Consider the following 7,204-nt stretch of genomic DNA (forward strand, 5'->3'; position numbering starts at 1 on the left):
AAAAACCGTCATAACTTTCTCTCTGAGCATCGGATTGAAATTTCGTAAGAAGGTATAGAAAGAGGATGGAATGTAGTTTCCTGTGTATATTTTTTAGAGCCAAAGGTTGAAACAGTGACTCGTGGCACGTTGTACAAGTTCACTCTATTGAACTAGTCTATAATCAGGTCACTGTGGGAGAGTTCACATAACTTTTCCTTGGAGAATCCAATTTGGATCAGACTGGTGGCATTGGAAAGAGGACACAGAGTGCTACTATAGGTTGCAATTTCAGAACTGGATGATCCAAAAGTACAAAGTGAAAAAAGGTGTGTAGATTCTTTTAAATTTTTGCTTAAGATTTGTTTGAAAAATTATTTTGAAGGAATTCAAAGGGCATAGTAGAGCATTACTATCGATAACTAATGCCTCGAGGAAATAAAATGCAAACACCTAGTAAGCAACCTGAAAGCTCTAGCATGACTCATGAAGAAGAGGAAGAAATGCTACATGATATATCAAAATTACAAGAACAAGTGCAACAAATGCCACTCTCACAAAAGCTAACAGAAGCTAAGATAAATGGCGTGGAATCTAAGATAAAGGGCATGGAAGCTAAGATGGATGATTTGAAGAGAGACATGGCAGATTTGAAGACAAATTTGAAGATAGACATGGCAGATTTGAAGACAGATTTGACAAATTTTCCACAAGAAATACTTACTAATGGTGAAAAGGTAGTAAAGAAAACTGATGATGCGAGCAAAAGAAATGTTAATCATGATTTATTAGACTCTAATGTGGGATCGAAGACCCACCATATTCCAAAAATCAATATGAGGAAGTTTGATGGCAAGGATCCCGCAACATGGATATTACAGATGGAGCAATTTTTCAATCTCAATAATGTGCAAAACACACAAAAAGTACGTATTGCAACTTTATATTTGGAACCAAATTAGTTTGTATGGTATCAATGGCTTTGCTCTCATAAACAAATTATCACTTGGGTAATTTTTACCGAACAATTGACAACACATTATGAGGATACAAAAAGCAACACTTTTTTTAGCCAATTGATAAGTCTCAAACAAAAGGATTCAATAATGGAGCACATTGAGAAGTTCCAAAAATTGAATATAAGGGTAAAAAATATTCCAGAGGAGCATAGTATTGATTTTTTCATAGGGAATTTAAAGGATAATATCCAACATGATGTTCACCTTTGGGAACCTGATTCATTAGAGAAGGCATTCAGGTTAGCAAGAAAAATGGAAAGCAAAATTATGGCAACCAGGAAGCATACCACTCACAACAATAAAGATGGAACTATTGTTGCCCCTAGTCTTCCACAACCTATAAGGCTGACACCACAAAAATTGGAAGAAAAAAGAGAAAAAGGGCATTGTTATAGTTTTGATAGCAAATACACTAAAGGTCATAAGTGTGCTGAGAAGAAATTATTCTACATAGATTGCGAAGAGGAAGAAGAAAAGGAGCAAGAAAGGTTAAAAGAAGAGGATATACTCTAGGAACAAAGCCTAGATAAAGAAGAAATGAATCTGACCATATCGTGTAATGCATTGGTGGAAATTACCACTCCTCAAACCATCAAGATAGAAGGGCAAGTCAAGAAGAAAAAGGTAATAGTGTTGATTGATTTAGGAAGTACCCACAATTTTATTCATTGTAAGGTAGCAAAAGAATTGAATTGCTTCTTATATCCAGCACCAGAGTGTCAAGTGATGGTTGTAAATGGAGGAACAATAAATTTCTCTGGAAAGTGCCATAATATCAAGCTATCGATGGGAGAATATGTGTTGACTAGACCAATGCTTTCCATTCCAATGGGGGGTGCTGATGTTGTACTAGGAGTCCAATGGCTACAATCCTTGGCTACAATAGCTTTTAATTTTCAAGAACTTTTAATGAAATTTTCTGTGGAAGGAAAGGAAGTTGAATTAAGGGGTATTGCAGGGAAACTGGGAAAGATAATCAACTCTAATAGTATTACAAAGCTTCTAAAAAAGGAACCAAAGGGTGTAATTGCACAATTTTGTTCGCTAGATGCTTCCACATTGGAATCATCTATTTCTCTGGATCTCCAAAAGTATTGGAAAATCATTCCAAAGTATTTGAGACTTCGAGAGGTCTCCCACCTATTCGTGATCATGATCATGCTATTCATCTGATTCCAGGAAGTGTTCCTCCAAACATCAAGCCGTACAGATATCCCTATGCCCAAAAGAGTGAAATTGAATGTATGGTTGCAGAAATGCTAGAGGCTGGTATAATTCAACTAAGTCAAAGTTATTTCTCTACTCCAGTAGTATTAGTGCACAAGAAGGGTGGATCATGGTGCATGTGACCGGATAATAGGGAGCTCAACAAGCTCACTATTAAAGATAAGTTTCCCATTCCCGTCATTGATGAATTACTGGATGAATTGCATGGATCAATTTACTTCACCAAGTTGGATCTTCGTTCAGGATATCATCAAATCAGTATGAAGACTGAAGGCATCCCAAAAATAGTATTCAGAACTCATGAGGGTCATTATGAATTCTTGGCCATGCCTTTTGGCCTTACCAATGCACCTTCAACATTTCAAGATTTGATGAATTCCATTTTCAAACCATTCCTTAGAAAATTTTTGTTAGTATTTTTTGATGATATACTAATCTACAACAAGTCTTGGAAGGATCATGTTGAATATGTTGACAGGGTGCTACAACTATTGGAGGATAAACAATTATATGCAAAAAGATCCAAATGTTTCTTTGGAGTACAAGAGGTGGAATATCTAGGTCATATTGTATCTCATGAAGGAGTTAAGGTAGATCCTAGCAAAATTAATGCCATTAAGGAATGGTCCCCACATCCATAAAGCATTTGCGAGGATTTCTCGAGTTGACGGGGTATTATCGCAAGTTTGTTAAGAGTTATGGGAGAATAGCAGCACCTTTAACAAAATTATTGAAGAAATATGCATTTTCATGGACTCCAGAAGCAACAAAGGCCTTCGAACATCTTAAAGAGGCAATGTGCCAAGCACCGGTCTTAGCTACACCGGACTTCACAAAAACCTTTATTGTGGAATGTGATGCTTCAGGAAATGGAATTGGTGTTGTTTTAATGCAACATGAAAGACCCATTGCTTTTGAAAGTTGTCCAATCAAGGGAAAGTTTTTACACAAAGCTATTTATGAGAAGGAAATATTGGCAATACTCCATGCACTTAAGAAATGACGAACCTACCTAAAGGGAAGACACTTCAAGGTAAAAATGGATCATGATAGCCTTAAATACTTTTTAGAAGAAATAGTATCCTCTGAAGAGCAACAAAAGTGCGTCACAAAGATGTTGGGTTATGACTTTGAAATAATCTACAAGAAAGGGAAGCAAAATGTGGTGGCAGATGCACTCTTAAGAAAGCATGAGGATGTGGAAGCATTTTTGTGCGCCATTTCTATTATCCAACCATATTGGATAAATGAAGCAAGGGAGGAATGGAAGAATGACGAAGAATTGTGGGCACTTATTTGAAAGTTACAACAAGATTCCAGTACAACTGATACATTTAGATTTAGCTGGAAAAATCATTCTTTATGGTACAAAGATCGCTTATACCTCTGTAAGAATTCCCAACTAAAACAAAAGATTCTTATGGAATTGCACACTTCTCCGTTAGGAGGGCACTTAGGATTTTTAAAAACTTACCATAGGGTTAAGAAGGAATTTTTTTGGGATGGCATTAAATCAGATATTCAAAAATTTGTGGAGGAATGTTAGGTTTTCCAACAAAATAAAGTTGAAACAATTAAGACACCGGGTCTATTACAACATTTATCCATTCCAAGCCAATGTTGGGAGGAGTTCTCAATGGATTTTATCACAGGTTTACCCAAGTCTAAGGGAAAGAATGCCATCATGGTGGTAGTCGATAGACTTACCAAGTATGCACACTTTTGTGCATTATCACATCCATTTAAAGCCAGTACAATTTCTATTTCATATATGGAAACAATTCAAAAGCTACATGGAAACCCAAAGATTATTGTAAGTGACAGAGATCCCATTTTCACTAGAAATTTTTGGACAAAATTATTTTCTTGTCTTGGTACTTAGTTAGCTCATAGCTCATCTTATCATCCTCAATCTGATGGGAAAATTGAGATAATAAACAAATGTTTGGAAGCATATCTTCGTTGCTTTGTATTTGATAAATAGACACAATGGGTGAAATGGATGCCTCTAGCTAAATGCTGGTATAACACTTCCTTCCATATAGCAACAAAAATGACCCCATTTATGGCACTTTATGGATATCAACCACCATCCATCACATCATATTTAAGAGAAAATTCTAAAGTTCAATCAATGGAACATCACATCAAACATCAACAACAAGTCCTCCAACTCTTAAAGGATAACCTCATGTTGGCACAAAATAGAATGAAACAACAAGAAGATCAACATCGCAACGAAAGAAGTTTTGATGTAGGTGATTGGTTATTCCTACGGCTACAACCATATAAGCAAATGTCCCTCAAGCAAGCTAAGAAGGATAATAAATTATCACCAAAGTATTATGGTCTGTAGAAGGTGTTGCAAAAGATTGGTACTATGGCATACAAATTGGAACTTCCTGTAGCTTCTCGATTACACCCAGTTTTCCATGTTTCATGTTTAAAGAAGGTTATAGGTGACAAGCTCCCAGTTCAAACAATATTGCCAAAACTTGACGAGGAAGGAAAAATTATATTGGAACCGGAAGCAGTCATAGAAACAAGAACTCAAAAGCTACGAAATCGATCAATTTCGAAGTATCTTATCAAGTGGAAGAACTTATCCGTTGAAGATTCCACATGGAAGGATGAGAATTTTATACAAAAGCATCCAAAACTACTCAAGCATTGAGGACAACAATTTTTTGAAGGAAAGGGTCATGTTGGGTCCCTATAATACTAGTGATTAGCCCATTACTACTGTAGTTGCATCCCTTATTAATATCGTTATGCCCCTATTATCCCCATATTATTATTATTGTGCCCCATAGAATCCCTCTATTGTTATTTTTGTGGCTTTATATTATTATTGTTAGGTCGGCTGGGTTATATTGTGACTCCTTAGACTCCTATATATAGAAAGGAGGTTTTTTCATTTGAATCATCGAAGAATTGTTCATTTATGTAATGTAAAGGAGATTTCCCCCTCGAAGAGGCTGAATTCTAAGGCATTGATCTATCTTTTCTATCTTTTCTTGTGTTGGTTTCATAACACTCCAACAAATTGCAAGCTTTCCAACATGTTGGGTGACTGTTGAACAGTCACTGGGCAGGAAAACAACATATATTTTTGTTTTTTATTTTATTTTTGGCTTAATGATGTTTGCATGCCCCTTTCAAACTTCATGTTGTCTGAAAGAATGTTGAAGCTTATGCTAATTGTCAAATGTTAGTGACACCTGAAAACTCTATAAAGGATTTTTTTTTTAAATGACATTGTTGGACATGTAATCTTCTCCTGGATTTTCATTGATGCCTTATCTTCCTTTGACATTGAAGGAACATGATAATTAATGGTTTAAATTTAACGTACTAACATTGATAATGTTATGTTTCAACTACTGTTGCCACTACAGTTCTCTCAACGTTCACTATTTACAGATCTCATTATCTTAATAAACGTTGACTGTGTTTACTTTTTCTTGCTCACATGTCAATGTTGTTGAACCCTTGATTTGGTAGGCTTCTAGTGGGTTTGCTCAATGCTATCACACCGAGTCAAACAGAGTCTGTGGGTTTACTTGGCATCTACATTTTTCTTGCACTTTGGTGCTTGTTTTGTTATCACTGGTTGGCTGGCATTGCTTTATCATTGCTCTCATTAGTGTGTTCAGAGGTTGACCAATTAAAATTTCTTCAATGGCTGTGCTGGCAATGTGCCACTTTCACACAAATTTCACTTTCGTATATCCAACATAAATTGTCAGTGGATTTCCACAAATGATATCGCTGGGCATAACACTCAGACTTAAAATGGCTTCATTTGCATTGGTTCCACAGTGGACAACACACTTGCATGAAAACATGAGCCACATTGGGCTTCCACTCCATACACTAGGCTGATGGAATTATCCAATTGATCGTAGCAACTCTTATGAAGGGCATGCTACTCAAGACCTCTCAAATGGTAATTTTCTTCCAAGCACAGTCTAGAGAAATGTGCATGAGGTTTGTGAGACCTTATTGAAGAATTTTAATAGGTTTACAAAGGAAGCATGCTGACTCAGCTTATTCCATAGTTAGCATAGAAACTCAAGGAGAACCTCCCAAGGGCTTCAAACATGTCTTCTAATAATTCATACAGATGTTCACCAAATTATGTAAACACCTCAGGTGTTGAATATATTGATTTTTTATTTTTATTTTTGTAAACTTGGCAATGCTTCCTATATTTATATTACTTTTCCAAAATCGTTAACTTCCATTTGTTCCAGGTGGCTTACCTGCCCGAAGGAAACTAGATAGCCACCTGTCTGCATTAAAACCTATCCAAAATTTAAAAAGGTTTATTGTTATCCATCTAGCATCATTGTTTTGACTGTCTATACTAATATTTAGATAAAACGAGTTAAACAAGTAAGTGCATTTCATAAAAAAAAAATCAAATTCGAACTGGACCACTGCATCAATCCTCATCCGAGGATATTACTGGGGTTCGTGCTTTGGCATTAGAACTTGGCACCTCGCTCCTCTGCTCAATTCTCCAATTCAGCTCTTTTAGAGTCTGTTCGATTCTTCCTAGGGCCAGGTTATTTCTGTAGGTATGTATCTGAATTGTCACTATTTCCCTAAGAAGTTCAACCCTGATTGGATCCTTTTCGTTGTTTTTCTCCTATGCCTCTATTCCATCACTCGCTGCTTGCCTCGATTTAGGGTCATGTCCTGTGCCACCACATTCTTCATTACCCAGTACTATTGTATGGTTTGCCTAAATAGGGAGTTCCTTCCACAAGAATTCCCTGGATCGGTAACCATGGTTTCCCACTCCTCCATGGGGATGTCCTGGTGCTTAATACTGTCATTCAATTCCCTCTCCCAACTCACAATTTGGGCTCTGATTTCTGATAGGTTCTCTACCATGTAAGCATCGATAATAGTCTTCATGTGTTCGCTACCCGATTTCCTCGCTCCTTTTCTAGTCGGCCTGCTTGTTCCTT

The sequence above is a fragment of the Pinus tabuliformis genome, chromosome 2_1 (assembly GCF_031772625.1).
Source record: "Pinus tabuliformis cultivar Carrire ecotype Pingquan chromosome 2_1, CPIR1, whole genome shotgun sequence".
Lineage (NCBI taxonomy): Eukaryota > Viridiplantae > Streptophyta > Pinopsida > Pinales > Pinaceae > Pinus > Pinus tabuliformis.